Here is a 15500-nt window from a genome sequence, read left to right as displayed (position 1 = left end):
GAGGGTGGGCTAGTGGAAGGAGGGGGCAATCTCTTTTTTTCCCGGGTGGTAGGGGGATGACAGGAGAAGGGAAGCGGGTGGTGAGAAAGGTACAGAGGGCAGGGTTTGGGGGCTGGGAAGGAAAGGGAAAAGATTAGGGTTTGGGGATGATGAAAGGGCTTTCTACGGGTAAGGATGGCAAAGGGTGGCAGTGACGGAAAGTCAGGCAACCTGTCCTGTCCGTCTTTTTGTATCGTGAATTGGAAAGACTGCAAGGGGGAGGGGAGTTGCTTGCGCCCTAAAGGAGGAGTTATTCAGATTCATTGCAGTGGGCGGCGGCTGCAAAACGCACCATTCTTCTTGTTTTGGCTCTGCAAAGCAGCCTTTTCAAGGGTTGGCTTGGGTGACAAAATGTCTTGTGTAGGCGTGGGTTTGTCTCCCTCTCGCTCTCTCTCCCTAAGATGTGTCCGGCATAGGCCAGGGTGCCACTCGAGGCCCAAACCAATTCTGGTTATCGCTTCTCGGCCTTTTGGCTAAGATCAAGTGTAGTATCTGTTCTTATCAGTTTAATATCTGATACGTCCCCTATCTGGGGACCATATATTAAATGGATTTTAGAACAGGGAGATGGAAAAAGAGCTTGCTCTGTCCACTCCACGCATTGACCTGGTATTGCAGTACCTCCAGGAACGGTGCACCCCTTCTTAACCCAGTTTCCAAAAGCAGAACTCAATTCACCTGATTCATATTAGCCCGATTTAATGAATTGGAAGAAAGCATACGTCTTCATATGCACCTCAATTTGGCCCATTCACTTTTCACACTTCCTCCTTTTGTTTTTTATCTTTCACACTTTTGACTTTCTTTATTCATCCAAATAGCAAACTCATCACCACTCAACCTGACCAACTCGGCTATGTCCCCGTGCTGCAGTTCTCTGTCTTATCTAGATCATTTGCAATTGAATGGAATAGATCCCTTTTGGACAAAGTGGATTCACCTGCTGCTGCAGTGACCACAGGTGTGATAACATCTAGAATTGGCATCTGGTGCGATCTCTCCGCTTCCACTCCAAAGAAAGTTACCTGTTTATTCCTATCATGCATTGGTTTTTGGGGTTTTCTTTGAGTAATGATGATCTCTTTAGTAGTCTGTTGGCGCCCTCTCCTGGAGGAATAGTTTGCTTGCTCTTGGACATTCTAAAAGAGAGGTCATGATAGACATTGAGCTTCTGAGCTCAATTGGGGAAAGTCATGGGTGATGAATGTTTGCAACCTACTGCGAAGCCTCATACCGCAATATAAGGAACGTCAAATACTAAGAAAGGGCGGCCTATGAAAGAATTACTACTTTCAATAAGTACACTTAAACGGCTAATTGGGAATAGAAAAACTGTAAAAAGCCCTCTGAGAAAGCCCCCCTCTAACCTTTGATAGTAAGCTTTTCTGTAGTCTGCCTGTTGATGTATTTTCCGTTTGAACTGTGCACAACATGAAGAGACGGAACACTGGCGGCTTGTCACAATGCCCCCCGATGACATCACAATAGCGCTGCTGCCTAGAAAACAAGCTGCGCAGAAGAAGTTGTTCTTTGGGTGGGAGGGTGGGCTAGTGGAAGGAGGGGGCAATCTCTTTTTTTCCCGGGTGGTAGGGGGATGACAGGAGAAGGGAAGCGGGTGGTGAGAAAGGTACAGAGGGCAGGGTTTGGGGGCTGGAAGGAAAGGGAAAAGATTAGGGTTTGGGGATGATGAAAGGGCTTTCTACGGGTAAGGATGGCAAAGGGTGGCAGTGACGGAAAGTCAGGCAACCTGTCCTGTCCGTCTTTTTGTATCGTGAATTGGAAAGACTGCAAGGGGGAGGGGAGTTGCTTGCGCCCTAAAGGAGGAGTTATTCAGATTCATTGCAGTGGGCGGCGGCTGCAAAACGCACCATTCTTCTTGTTTTGGCTCTGCAAAGCAGCCTTTTCAAGGGTTGGCTTGGGTGACAAAATGTCTTGTGTAGGCGTGGGTTTGTCTCCCTCTCGCTCTCTCTCCCTAAGATGTGTCCGGCATAGGCCAGGGTGCCACTCGAGGCCCAAACCAATTCTGGTTATCGCTTCTCGGCCTTTTGGCTAAGATCAAGTGTAGTATCTGTTCTTATCAGTTTAATATCTGATACGTCCCCTATCTGGGGACCATATATTAAATGGATTTTTAGAACAGGGAGATGGAAAAAGAGCTTGCTCTGTCCACTCCACGCATTGACCTGGTATTGCAGTACCTCCAGGAACGGTGCACCCCTTCTTAACCCAGTTTCCAAAAGCAGAACTCAATTCACCTGATTCATATTAGCCCGATTTAATGAATTGGAAGAAAGCATACGTCTTCATATGCACCTCAATTTGGCCCATTCACTTTTCACACTTCCTCCTTTTGTTTTTTATCTTTCACACTTTTGACTTTCTTTATTCATCCAAATAGCAAACTCATCACCACTCAACCTGACCAACTCGGCTATGTCCCCGTGCTGCAGTTCTCTGTCTTATCTAGATCATTTGCAATTGAATGGAATAGATCCCTTTTGGACAAAGTGGATTCACCTGCTGCTGCAGTGACCACAGGTGTGATAACATCTAGAATTGGCATCTGGTGCGATCTCTCCGCTTCCACTCCAAAGAAAGTTACCTGTTTATTCCTATCATGCATTGGTTTTTGGGGTTTTCTTTGAGTAATGATGATCTCTTTAGTAGTCTGTTGGCGCCCTCTCCTGGAGGAATAGTTTGCTTGCTCTTGGACATTCTAAAAGAGAGGTCATGATAGACATTGAGCTTCTGAGCTCAATTGGGGAAAGTCATGGGTGATGAATGTTTGCAACCTACTGCGAAGCCTCATACCGCAATATAAGGAACGTCAAATACTAAGAAAGGGCGGCCTATGAAAGAATTACTACTTTCAATAAGTACACTTAAACGGCTAATTGGGAATAGAAAAACTGTAAAAAGCCCTCTGAGAAAGCCCCCCTCTAACCTTTGATAGTAAGCTTTTCTGTAGTCTGCCTGTTGATGTATTTTCCGTTTGAACTGTGCACAACATGAAGAGACGGAACACTGGCGGCTTGTCACAATGCCCCCCGATGACATCACAATAGCGCTGCTGCCTAGAAAACAAGCTGCGCAGAAGAAGTTGTTCTTTGGGTGGGAGGGTGGGCTAGTGGAAGGAGGGGGCAATCTCTTTTTTTCCCGGGTGGTAGGGGGATGACAGGAGAAGGGAAGCGGGTGGTGAGAAAGGTACAGAGGGCAGGGTTTGGGGGCTGGGAAGGAAAGGGAAAAGATTAGGGTTTGGGGATGATGAAAGGGCTTTCTACGGGTAAGGATGGCAAAGGGTGGCAGTGACGGAAAGTCAGGCAACCTGTCCTGTCCGTCTTTTTGTATCGTGAATTGGAAAGACTGCAAGGGGGAGGGGAGTTGCTTGCGCCCTAAAGGAGGAGTTATTCAGATTCATTGCAGTGGGCGGCGGCTGCAAAACGCACCATTCTTCTTGTTTTGGCTCTGCAAAGCAGCCTTTTCAAGGGTTGGCTTGGGTGACAAAATGTCTTGTGTAGGCGTGGGTTTGTCTCCCTCTCGCTCTCTCTCCCTAAGATGTGTCCGGCATAGGCCAGGGTGCCACTCGAGGCCCAAACCAATTCTGGTTATCGCTTCTCGGCCTTTTGGCTAAGATCAAGTGTAGTATCTGTTCTTATCAGTTTAATATCTGATACGTCCCCTATCTGGGGACCATATATTAAATGGATTTTTAGAACAGGGAGATGGAAAAAGAGCTTGCTCTGTCCACTCCACGCATTGACCTGGTATTGCAGTACCTCCAGGAACGGTGCACCCCTTCTTAACCCAGTTTCCAAAAGCAGAACTCAATTCACCTGATTCATATTAGCCCGATTTAATGAATTGGAAGAAAGCATACGTCTTCATATGCACCTCAATTTGGCCCATTCACTTTTCACACTTCCTCCTTTTGTTTTTTATCTTTCACACTTTTGACTTTCTTTATTCATCCAAATAGCAAACTCATCACCACTCAACCTGACCAACTCGGCTATGTCCCCGTGCTGCAGTTCTCTGTCTTATCTAGATCATTTGCAATTGAATGGAATAGATCCCTTTTGGACAAAGTGGATTCACCTGCTGCTGCAGTGACCACAGGTGTGATAACATCTAGAATTGGCATCTGGTGCGATCTCTCCGCTTCCACTCCAAAGAAAGTTACCTGTTTATTCCTATCATGCATTGGTTTTTGGGGTTTTCTTTGAGTAATGATGATCTCTTTAGTAGTCTGTTGGCGCCCTCTCCTGGAGGAATAGTTTGCTTGCTCTTGGACATTCTAAAAGAGAGGTCATGATAGACATTGAGCTTCTGAGCTCAATTGGGGAAAGTCATGGGTGATGAATGTTTGCAACCTACTGCGAAGCCTCATACCGCAATATAAGGAACGTCAAATACTAAGAAAGGGCGGCCTATGAAAGAATTACTACTTTCAATAAGTACACTTAAACGGCTAATTGGGAATAGAAAAACTGTAAAAAGCCCTCTGAGAAAGCCCCCCTCTAACCTTTGATAGTAAGCTTTTCTGTAGTCTGCCTGTTGATGTATTTTCCGTTTGAACTGTGCACAACATGAAGAGACGGAACACTGGCGGCTTGTCACAATGCCCCCCGATGACATCACAATAGCGCTGCTGCCTAGAAAACAAGCTGCGCAGAAGAAGTTGTTCTTTGGGTGGGAGGGTGGGCTAGTGGAAGGAGGGGGCAATCTCTTTTTTTCCCGGGTGGTAGGGGGATGACAGGAGAAGGGAAGCGGGTGGTGAGAAAGGTACAGAGGGCAGGGTTTGGGGGCTGGGAAGGAAAGGGAAAAGATTAGGGTTTGGGGATGATGAAAGGGCTTTCTACGGGTAAGGATGGCAAAGGGTGGCAGTGACGGAAAGTCAGGCAACCTGTCCTGTCCGTCTTTTTGTATCGTGAATTGGAAAGACTGCAAGGGGGAGGGGAGTTGCTTGCGCCCTAAAGGAGGAGTTATTCAGATTCATTGCAGTGGGCGGCGGCTGCAAAACGCACCATTCTTCTTGTTTTGGCTCTGCAAAGCAGCCTTTTCAAGGGTTGGCTTGGGTGACAAAATGTCTTGTGTAGGCGTGGGTTTGTCTCCCTCTCGCTCTCTCTCCCTAAGATGTGTCCGGCATAGGCCAGGGTGCCACTCGAGGCCCAAACCAATTCTGGTTATCGCTTCTCGGCCTTTTGGCTAAGATCAAGTGTAGTATCTGTTCTTATCAGTTTAATATCTGATACGTCCCCTATCTGGGGACCATATATTAAATGGATTTTTAGAACAGGGAGATGGAAAAAGAGCTTGCTCTGTCCACTCCACGCATTGACCTGGTATTGCAGTACCTCCAGGAACGGTGCACCCCTTCTTAACCCAGTTTCCAAAAGCAGAACTCAATTCACCTGATTCATATTAGCCCGATTTAATGAATTGGAAGAAAGCATACGTCTTCATATGCACCTCAATTTGGCCCATTCACTTTTCACACTTCCTCCTTTTGTTTTTTATCTTTCACACTTTTGACTTTCTTTATTCATCCAAATAGCAAACTCATCACCACTCAACCTGACCAACTCGGCTATGTCCCCGTGCTGCAGTTCTCTGTCTTATCTAGATCATTTGCAATTGAATGGAATAGATCCCTTTTGGACAAAGTGGATTCACCTGCTGCTGCAGTGACCACAGGTGTGATAACATCTAGAATTGGCATCTGGTGCGATCTCTCCGCTTCCACTCCAAAGAAAGTTACCTGTTTATTCCTATCATGCATTGGTTTTTGGGGTTTTCTTTGAGTAATGATGATCTCTTTAGTAGTCTGTTGGCGCCCTCTCCTGGAGGAATAGTTTGCTTGCTCTTGGACATTCTAAAAGAGAGGTCATGATAGACATTGAGCTTCTGAGCTCAATTGGGGAAAGTCATGGGTGATGAATGTTTGCAACCTACTGCGAAGCCTCATACCGCAATATAAGGAACGTCAAATACTAAGAAAGGGCGGCCTATGAAAGAATTACTACTTTCAATAAGTACACTTAAACGGCTAATTGGGAATAGAAAAACTGTAAAAAGCCCTCTGAGAAAGCCCCCCTCTAACCTTTGATAGTAAGCTTTTCTGTAGTCTGCCTGTTGATGTATTTTCCGTTTGAACTGTGCACAACATGAAGAGACGGAACACTGGCGGCTTGTCACAATGCCCCCCGATGACATCACAATAGCGCTGCTGCCTAGAAAACAAGCTGCGCAGAAGAAGTTGTTCTTTGGGTGGGAGGGTGGGCTAGTGGAAGGAGGGGGCAATCTCTTTTTTTCCCGGGTGGTAGGGGGATGACAGGAGAAGGGAAGCGGGTGGTGAGAAAGGTACAGAGGGCAGGGTTTGGGGGCTGGGAAGGAAAGGGAAAAGATTAGGGTTTGGGGATGATGAAAGGGCTTTCTACGGGTAAGGATGGCAAAGGGTGGCAGTGACGGAAAGTCAGGCAACCTGTCCTGTCCGTCTTTTTGTATCGTGAATTGGAAAGACTGCAAGGGGGAGGGGAGTTGCTTGCGCCCTAAAGGAGGAGTTATTCAGATTCATTGCAGTGGGCGGCGGCTGCAAAACGCACCATTCTTCTTGTTTTGGCTCTGCAAAGCAGCCTTTTCAAGGGTTGGCTTGGGTGACAAAATGTCTTGTGTAGGCGTGGGTTTGTCTCCCTCTCGCTCTCTCTCCCTAAGATGTGTCCGGCATAGGCCAGGGTGCCACTCGAGGCCCAAACCAATTCTGGTTATCGCTTCTCGGCCTTTTGGCTAAGATCAAGTGTAGTATCTGTTCTTATCAGTTTAATATCTGATACGTCCCCTATCTGGGGACCATATATTAAATGGATTTTTAGAACAGGGAGATGGAAAAAGAGCTTGCTCTGTCCACTCCACGCATTGACCTGGTATTGCAGTACCTCCAGGAACGGTGCACCCCTTCTTAACCCAGTTTCCAAAAGCAGAACTCAATTCACCTGATTCATATTAGCCCGATTTAATGAATTGGAAGAAAGCATACGTCTTCATATGCACCTCAATTTGGCCCATTCACTTTTCACACTTCCTCCTTTTGTTTTTTATCTTTCACACTTTTGACTTTCTTTATTCATCCAAATAGCAAACTCATCACCACTCAACCTGACCAACTCGGCTATGTCCCCGTGCTGCAGTTCTCTGTCTTATCTAGATCATTTGCAATTGAATGGAATAGATCCCTTTTGGACAAAGTGGATTCACCTGCTGCTGCAGTGACCACAGGTGTGATAACATCTAGAATTGGCATCTGGTGCGATCTCTCCGCTTCCACTCCAAAGAAAGTTACCTGTTTATTCCTATCATGCATTGGTTTTTGGGGTTTTCTTTGAGTAATGATGATCTCTTTAGTAGTCTGTTGGCGCCCTCTCCTGGAGGAATAGTTTGCTTGCTCTTGGACATTCTAAAAGAGAGGTCATGATAGACATTGAGCTTCTGAGCTCAATTGGGGAAAGTCATGGGTGATGAATGTTTGCAACCTACTGCGAAGCCTCATACCGCAATATAAGGAACGTCAAATACTAAGAAAGGGCGGCCTATGAAAGAATTACTACTTTCAATAAGTACACTTAAACGGCTAATTGGGAATAGAAAAACTGTAAAAAGCCCTCTGAGAAAGCCCCCCTCTAACCTTTGATAGTAAGCTTTTCTGTAGTCTGCCTGTTGATGTATTTTCCGTTTGAACTGTGCACAACATGAAGAGACGGAACACTGGCGGCTTGTCACAATGCCCCCCGATGACATCACAATAGCGCTGCTGCCTAGAAAACAAGCTGCGCAGAAGAAGTTGTTCTTTGGGTGGGAGGGTGGGCTAGTGGAAGGAGGGGGCAATCTCTTTTTTTCCCGGGTGGTAGGGGGATGACAGGAGAAGGGAAGCGGGTGGTGAGAAAGGTACAGAGGGCAGGGTTTGGGGGCTGGGAAGGAAAGGGAAAAGATTAGGGTTTGGGGATGATGAAAGGGCTTTCTACGGGTAAGGATGGCAAAGGGTGGCAGTGACGGAAAGTCAGGCAACCTGTCCTGTCCGTCTTTTTGTATCGTGAATTGGAAAGACTGCAAGGGGGAGGGGAGTTGCTTGCGCCCTAAAGGAGGAGTTATTCAGATTCATTGCAGTGGGCGGCGGCTGCAAAACGCACCATTCTTCTTGTTTTGGCTCTGCAAAGCAGCCTTTTCAAGGGTTGGCTTGGGTGACAAAATGTCTTGTGTAGGCGTGGGTTTGTCTCCCTCTCGCTCTCTCTCCCTAAGATGTGTCCGGCATAGGCCAGGGTGCCACTCGAGGCCCAAACCAATTCTGGTTATCGCTTCTCGGCCTTTTGGCTAAGATCAAGTGTAGTATCTGTTCTTATCAGTTTAATATCTGATACGTCCCCTATCTGGGGACCATATATTAAATGGATTTTTAGAACAGGGAGATGGAAAAAGAGCTTGCTCTGTCCACTCCACGCATTGACCTGGTATTGCAGTACCTCCAGGAACGGTGCACCCCTTCTTAACCCAGTTTCCAAAAGCAGAACTCAATTCACCTGATTCATATTAGCCCGATTTAATGAATTGGAAGAAAGCATACGTCTTCATATGCACCTCAATTTGGCCCATTCACTTTTCACACTTCCTCCTTTTGTTTTTTATCTTTCACACTTTTGACTTTCTTTATTCATCCAAATAGCAAACTCATCACCACTCAACCTGACCAACTCGGCTATGTCCCCGTGCTGCAGTTCTCTGTCTTATCTAGATCATTTGCAATTGAATGGAATAGATCCCTTTTGGACAAAGTGGATTCACCTGCTGCTGCAGTGACCACAGGTGTGATAACATCTAGAATTGGCATCTGGTGCGATCTCTCCGCTTCCACTCCAAAGAAAGTTACCTGTTTATTCCTATCATGCATTGGTTTTTGGGGTTTTCTTTGAGTAATGATGATCTCTTTAGTAGTCTGTTGGCGCCCTCTCCTGGAGGAATAGTTTGCTTGCTCTTGGACATTCTAAAAGAGAGGTCATGATAGACATTGAGCTTCTGAGCTCAATTGGGGAAAGTCATGGGTGATGAATGTTTGCAACCTACTGCGAAGCCTCATACCGCAATATAAGGAACGTCAAATACTAAGAAAGGGCGGCCTATGAAAGAATTACTACTTTCAATAAGTACACTTAAACGGCTAATTGGGAATAGAAAAACTGTAAAAAGCCCTCTGAGAAAGCCCCCCTCTAACCTTTGATAGTAAGCTTTTCTGTAGTCTGCCTGTTGATGTATTTTCCGTTTGAACTGTGCACAACATGAAGAGACGGAACACTGGCGGCTTGTCACAATGCCCCCCGATGACATCACAATAGCGCTGCTGCCTAGAAAACAAGCTGCGCAGAAGAAGTTGTTCTTTGGGTGGGAGGGTGGGCTAGTGGAAGGAGGGGGCAATCTCTTTTTTTCCCGGGTGGTAGGGGGATGACAGGAGAAGGGAAGCGGGTGGTGAGAAAGGTACAGAGGGCAGGGTTTGGGGGCTGGGAAGGAAAGGGAAAAGATTAGGGTTTGGGGATGATGAAAGGGCTTTCTACGGGTAAGGATGGCAAAGGGTGGCAGTGACGGAAAGTCAGGCAACCTGTCCTGTCCGTCTTTTTGTATCGTGAATTGGAAAGACTGCAAGGGGGAGGGGAGTTGCTTGCGCCCTAAAGGAGGAGTTATTCAGATTCATTGCAGTGGGCGGCGGCTGCAAAACGCACCATTCTTCTTGTTTTGGCTCTGCAAAGCAGCCTTTTCAAGGGTTGGCTTGGGTGACAAAATGTCTTGTGTAGGCGTGGGTTTGTCTCCCTCTCGCTCTCTCTCCCTAAGATGTGTCCGGCATAGGCCAGGGTGCCACTCGAGGCCCAAACCAATTCTGGTTATCGCTTCTCGGCCTTTTGGCTAAGATCAAGTGTAGTATCTGTTCTTATCAGTTTAATATCTGATACGTCCCCTATCTGGGGACCATATATTAAATGGATTTTTAGAACAGGGAGATGGAAAAAGAGCTTGCTCTGTCCACTCCACGCATTGACCTGGTATTGCAGTACCTCCAGGAACGGTGCACCCCTTCTTAACCCAGTTTCCAAAAGCAGAACTCAATTCACCTGATTCATATTAGCCCGATTTAATGAATTGGAAGAAAGCATACGTCTTCATATGCACCTCAATTTGGCCCATTCACTTTTCACACTTCCTCCTTTTGTTTTTTATCTTTCACACTTTTGACTTTCTTTATTCATCCAAATAGCAAACTCATCACCACTCAACCTGACCAACTCGGCTATGTCCCCGTGCTGCAGTTCTCTGTCTTATCTAGATCATTTGCAATTGAATGGAATAGATCCCTTTTGGACAAAGTGGATTCACCTGCTGCTGCAGTGACCACAGGTGTGATAACATCTAGAATTGGCATCTGGTGCGATCTCTCCGCTTCCACTCCAAAGAAAGTTACCTGTTTATTCCTATCATGCATTGGTTTTTGGGGTTTTCTTTGAGTAATGATGATCTCTTTAGTAGTCTGTTGGCGCCCTCTCCTGGAGGAATAGTTTGCTTGCTCTTGGACATTCTAAAAGAGAGGTCATGATAGACATTGAGCTTCTGAGCTCAATTGGGGAAAGTCATGGGTGATGAATGTTTGCAACCTACTGCGAAGCCTCATACCGCAATATAAGGAACGTCAAATACTAAGAAAGGGCGGCCTATGAAAGAATTACTACTTTCAATAAGTACACTTAAACGGCTAATTGGGAATAGAAAAACTGTAAAAAGCCCTCTGAGAAAGCCCCCCTCTAACCTTTGATAGTAAGCTTTTCTGTAGTCTGCCTGTTGATGTATTTTCCGTTTGAACTGTGCACAACATGAAGAGACGGAACACTGGCGGCTTGTCACAATGCCCCCCGATGACATCACAATAGCGCTGCTGCCTAGAAAACAAGCTGCGCAGAAGAAGTTGTTCTTTGGGTGGGAGGGTGGGCTAGTGGAAGGAGGGGGCAATCTCTTTTTTTCCCGGGTGGTAGGGGGATGACAGGAGAAGGGAAGCGGGTGGTGAGAAAGGTACAGAGGGCAGGGTTTGGGGGCTGGGAAGGAAAGGGAAAAGATTAGGGTTTGGGGATGATGAAAGGGCTTTCTACGGGTAAGGATGGCAAAGGGTGGCAGTGACGGAAAGTCAGGCAACCTGTCCTGTCCGTCTTTTTGTATCGTGAATTGGAAAGACTGCAAGGGGGAGGGGAGTTGCTTGCGCCCTAAAGGAGGAGTTATTCAGATTCATTGCAGTGGGCGGCGGCTGCAAAACGCACCATTCTTCTTGTTTTGGCTCTGCAAAGCAGCCTTTTCAAGGGTTGGCTTGGGTGACAAAATGTCTTGTGTAGGCGTGGGTTTGTCTCCCTCTCGCTCTCTCTCCCTAAGATGTGTCCGGCATAGGCCAGGGTGCCACTCGAGGCCCAAACCAATTCTGGTTATCGCTTCTCGGCCTTTTGGCTAAGATCAAGTGTAGTATCTGTTCTTATCAGTTTAATATCTGATACGTCCCCTATCTGGGGACCATATATTAAATGGATTTTTAGAACAGGGAGATGGAAAAAGAGCTTGCTCTGTCCACTCCACGCATTGACCTGGTATTGCAGTACCTCCAGGAACGGTGCACCCCTTCTTAACCCAGTTTCCAAAAGCAGAACTCAATTCACCTGATTCATATTAGCCCGATTTAATGAATTGGAAGAAAGCATACGTCTTCATATGCACCTCAATTTGGCCCATTCACTTTTCACACTTCCTCCTTTTGTTTTTTATCTTTCACACTTTTGACTTTCTTTATTCATCCAAATAGCAAACTCATCACCACTCAACCTGACCAACTCGGCTATGTCCCCGTGCTGCAGTTCTCTGTCTTATCTAGATCATTTGCAATTGAATGGAATAGATCCCTTTTGGACAAAGTGGATTCACCTGCTGCTGCAGTGACCACAGGTGTGATAACATCTAGAATTGGCATCTGGTGCGATCTCTCCGCTTCCACTCCAAAGAAAGTTACCTGTTTATTCCTATCATGCATTGGTTTTTGGGGTTTTCTTTGAGTAATGATGATCTCTTTAGTAGTCTGTTGGCGCCCTCTCCTGGAGGAATAGTTTGCTTGCTCTTGGACATTCTAAAAGAGAGGTCATGATAGACATTGAGCTTCTGAGCTCAATTGGGGAAAGTCATGGGTGATGAATGTTTGCAACCTACTGCGAAGCCTCATACCGCAATATAAGGAACGTCAAATACTAAGAAAGGGCGGCCTATGAAAGAATTACTACTTTCAATAAGTACACTTAAACGGCTAATTGGGAATAGAAAAACTGTAAAAAGCCCTCTGAGAAAGCCCCCCTCTAACCTTTGATAGTAAGCTTTTCTGTAGTCTGCCTGTTGATGTATTTTCCGTTTGAACTGTGCACAACATGAAGAGACGGAACACTGGCGGCTTGTCACAATGCCCCCCGATGACATCACAATAGCGCTGCTGCCTAGAAAACAAGCTGCGCAGAAGAAGTTGTTCTTTGGGTGGGAGGGTGGGCTAGTGGAAGGAGGGGGCAATCTCTTTTTTTCCCGGGTGGTAGGGGGATGACAGGAGAAGGGAAGCGGGTGGTGAGAAAGGTACAGAGGGCAGGGTTTGGGGGCTGGGAAGGAAAGGGAAAAGATTAGGGTTTGGGGATGATGAAAGGGCTTTCTACGGGTAAGGATGGCAAAGGGTGGCAGTGACGGAAAGTCAGGCAACCTGTCCTGTCCGTCTTTTTGTATCGTGAATTGGAAAGACTGCAAGGGGGAGGGGAGTTGCTTGCGCCCTAAAGGAGGAGTTATTCAGATTCATTGCAGTGGGCGGCGGCTGCAAAACGCACCATTCTTCTTGTTTTGGCTCTGCAAAGCAGCCTTTTCAAGGGTTGGCTTGGGTGACAAAATGTCTTGTGTAGGCGTGGGTTTGTCTCCCTCTCGCTCTCTCTCCCTAAGATGTGTCCGGCATAGGCCAGGGTGCCACTCGAGGCCCAAACCAATTCTGGTTATCGCTTCTCGGCCTTTTGGCTAAGATCAAGTGTAGTATCTGTTCTTATCAGTTTAATATCTGATACGTCCCCTATCTGGGGACCATATATTAAATGGATTTTTAGAACAGGGAGATGGAAAAAGAGCTTGCTCTGTCCACTCCACGCATTGACCTGGTATTGCAGTACCTCCAGGAACGGTGCACCCCTTCTTAACCCAGTTTCCAAAAGCAGAACTCAATTCACCTGATTCATATTAGCCCGATTTAATGAATTGGAAGAAAGCATACGTCTTCATATGCACCTCAATTTGGCCCATTCACTTTTCACACTTCCTCCTTTTGTTTTTTATCTTTCACACTTTTGACTTTCTTTATTCATCCAAATAGCAAACTCATCACCACTCAACCTGACCAACTCGGCTATGTCCCCGTGCTGCAGTTCTCTGTCTTATCTAGATCATTTGCAATTGAATGGAATAGATCCCTTTTGGACAAAGTGGATTCACCTGCTGCTGCAGTGACCACAGGTGTGATAACATCTAGAATTGGCATCTGGTGCGATCTCTCCGCTTCCACTCCAAAGAAAGTTACCTGTTTATTCCTATCATGCATTGGTTTTTGGGGTTTTCTTTGAGTAATGATGATCTCTTTAGTAGTCTGTTGGCGCCCTCTCCTGGAGGAATAGTTTGCTTGCTCTTGGACATTCTAAAAGAGAGGTCATGATAGACATTGAGCTTCTGAGCTCAATTGGGGAAAGTCATGGGTGATGAATGTTTGCAACCTACTGCGAAGCCTCATACCGCAATATAAGGAACGTCAAATACTAAGAAAGGGCGGCCTATGAAAGAATTACTACTTTCAATAAGTACACTTAAACGGCTAATTGGGAATAGAAAAACTGTAAAAAGCCCTCTGAGAAAGCCCCCCTCTAACCTTTGATAGTAAGCTTTTCTGTAGTCTGCCTGTTGATGTATTTTCCGTTTGAACTGTGCACAACATGAAGAGACGGAACACTGGCGGCTTGTCACAATGCCCCCCGATGACATCACAATAGCGCTGCTGCCTAGAAAACAAGCTGCGCAGAAGAAGTTGTTCTTTGGGTGGGAGGGTGGGCTAGTGGAAGGAGGGGGCAATCTCTTTTTTTCCCGGGTGGTAGGGGGATGACAGGAGAAGGGAAGCGGGTGGTGAGAAAGGTACAGAGGGCAGGGTTTGGGGGCTGGGAAGGAAAGGGAAAAGATTAGGGTTTGGGGATGATGAAAGGGCTTTCTACGGGTAAGGATGGCAAAGGGTGGCAGTGACGGAAAGTCAGGCAACCTGTCCTGTCCGTCTTTTTGTATCGTGAATTGGAAAGACTGCAAGGGGGAGGGGAGTTGCTTGCGCCCTAAAGGAGGAGTTATTCAGATTCATTGCAGTGGGCGGCGGCTGCAAAACGCACCATTCTTCTTGTTTTGGCTCTGCAAAGCAGCCTTTTCAAGGGTTGGCTTGGGTGACAAAATGTCTTGTGTAGGCGTGGGTTTGTCTCCCTCTCGCTCTCTCTCCCTAAGATGTGTCCGGCATAGGCCAGGGTGCCACTCGAGGCCCAAACCAATTCTGGTTATCGCTTCTCGGCCTTTTGGCTAAGATCAAGTGTAGTATCTGTTCTTATCAGTTTAATATCTGATACGTCCCCTATCTGGGGACCATATATTAAATGGATTTTTAGAACAGGGAGATGGAAAAAGAGCTTGCTCTGTCCACTCCACGCATTGACCTGGTATTGCAGTACCTCCAGGAACGGTGCACCCCTTCTTAACCCAGTTTCCAAAAGCAGAACTCAATTCACCTGATTCATATTAGCCCGATTTAATGAATTGGAAGAAAGCATACGTCTTCATATGCACCTCAATTTGGCCCATTCACTTTTCACACTTCCTCCTTTTGTTTTTTATCTTTCACACTTTTGACTTTCTTTATTCATCCAAATAGCAAACTCATCACCACTCAACCTGACCAACTCGGCTATGTCCCCGTGCTGCAGTTCTCTGTCTTATCTAGATCATTTGCAATTGAATGGAATAGATCCCTTTTGGACAAAGTGGATTCACCTGCTGCTGCAGTGACCACAGGTGTGATAACATCTAGAATTGGCATCTGGTGCGATCTCTCCGCTTCCACTCCAAAGAAAGTTACCTGTTTATTCCTATCATGCATTGGTTTTTGGGGTTTTCTTTGAGTAATGATGATCTCTTTAGTAGTCTGTTGGCGCCCTCTCCTGGAGGAATAGTTTGCTTGCTCTTGGACATTCTAAAAGAGAGGTCATGATAGACATTGAGCTTCTGAGCTCAATTGGGGAAAGTCATGGGTGATGAATGTTTGCAACCTACTGCGAAGCCTCATACCGCAATATAAGGAACGTCAAATACTA

The 15500-nt window shown here is 46.3% G+C and overlaps 10 non-coding genes across 10 annotated transcripts; all 10 read left to right on the top strand.

Annotated features, from left to right (window-relative positions):
• Nucleotides 1–492: 492 nt before the first annotated feature.
• Nucleotides 493–682, top strand: LOC142280225 (U2 spliceosomal RNA). Its single transcript, XR_012742564.1, has one exon. It is a non-coding gene; the product is annotated as a U2 spliceosomal RNA (small nuclear RNA).
• Nucleotides 683–2068: 1386 nt separating this feature from the next.
• On the top strand, nucleotides 2069–2259 carry LOC142280224 (U2 spliceosomal RNA). Its single transcript, XR_012742563.1, has one exon. It is a non-coding gene; the product is annotated as a U2 spliceosomal RNA (small nuclear RNA).
• Nucleotides 2260–3646: 1387 nt separating this feature from the next.
• On the top strand, nucleotides 3647–3837 carry LOC142280223 (U2 spliceosomal RNA). The gene has a single exon (XR_012742562.1). It is a non-coding gene; the product is annotated as a U2 spliceosomal RNA (small nuclear RNA).
• A 1387-nt stretch (nucleotides 3838–5224) lies between these two features.
• Nucleotides 5225–5415, top strand: LOC142280222 (U2 spliceosomal RNA). The gene has a single exon (XR_012742561.1). It is a non-coding gene; the product is annotated as a U2 spliceosomal RNA (small nuclear RNA).
• A 1387-nt stretch (nucleotides 5416–6802) lies between these two features.
• Nucleotides 6803–6993, top strand: LOC142280221 (U2 spliceosomal RNA). The gene has a single exon (XR_012742560.1). It is a non-coding gene; the product is annotated as a U2 spliceosomal RNA (small nuclear RNA).
• Nucleotides 6994–8380: 1387 nt separating this feature from the next.
• On the top strand, nucleotides 8381–8571 carry LOC142280220 (U2 spliceosomal RNA). Its single transcript, XR_012742559.1, has one exon. It is a non-coding gene; the product is annotated as a U2 spliceosomal RNA (small nuclear RNA).
• Nucleotides 8572–9958: 1387 nt separating this feature from the next.
• On the top strand, nucleotides 9959–10149 carry LOC142280219 (U2 spliceosomal RNA). The gene has a single exon (XR_012742558.1). It is a non-coding gene; the product is annotated as a U2 spliceosomal RNA (small nuclear RNA).
• A 1387-nt stretch (nucleotides 10150–11536) lies between these two features.
• On the top strand, nucleotides 11537–11727 carry LOC142280216 (U2 spliceosomal RNA). The gene has a single exon (XR_012742556.1). It is a non-coding gene; the product is annotated as a U2 spliceosomal RNA (small nuclear RNA).
• Nucleotides 11728–13114: 1387 nt separating this feature from the next.
• LOC142280215 (U2 spliceosomal RNA) lies at nucleotides 13115–13305 on the top strand. The gene has a single exon (XR_012742555.1). It is a non-coding gene; the product is annotated as a U2 spliceosomal RNA (small nuclear RNA).
• A 1387-nt stretch (nucleotides 13306–14692) lies between these two features.
• On the top strand, nucleotides 14693–14883 carry LOC142280214 (U2 spliceosomal RNA). Its single transcript, XR_012742554.1, has one exon. It is a non-coding gene; the product is annotated as a U2 spliceosomal RNA (small nuclear RNA).
• The last annotated feature ends 617 nt before the right edge of the window (nucleotides 14884–15500 follow it).

This window comes from Anomaloglossus baeobatrachus, unplaced genomic scaffold (assembly GCF_048569485.1).
Source record: "Anomaloglossus baeobatrachus isolate aAnoBae1 unplaced genomic scaffold, aAnoBae1.hap1 Scaffold_4496, whole genome shotgun sequence".
In the NCBI taxonomy this organism is placed as follows: Eukaryota; Metazoa; Chordata; class Amphibia; order Anura; family Aromobatidae; genus Anomaloglossus; species Anomaloglossus baeobatrachus.
This window is presented reverse-complemented; position numbering and strand designations above follow the sequence as displayed.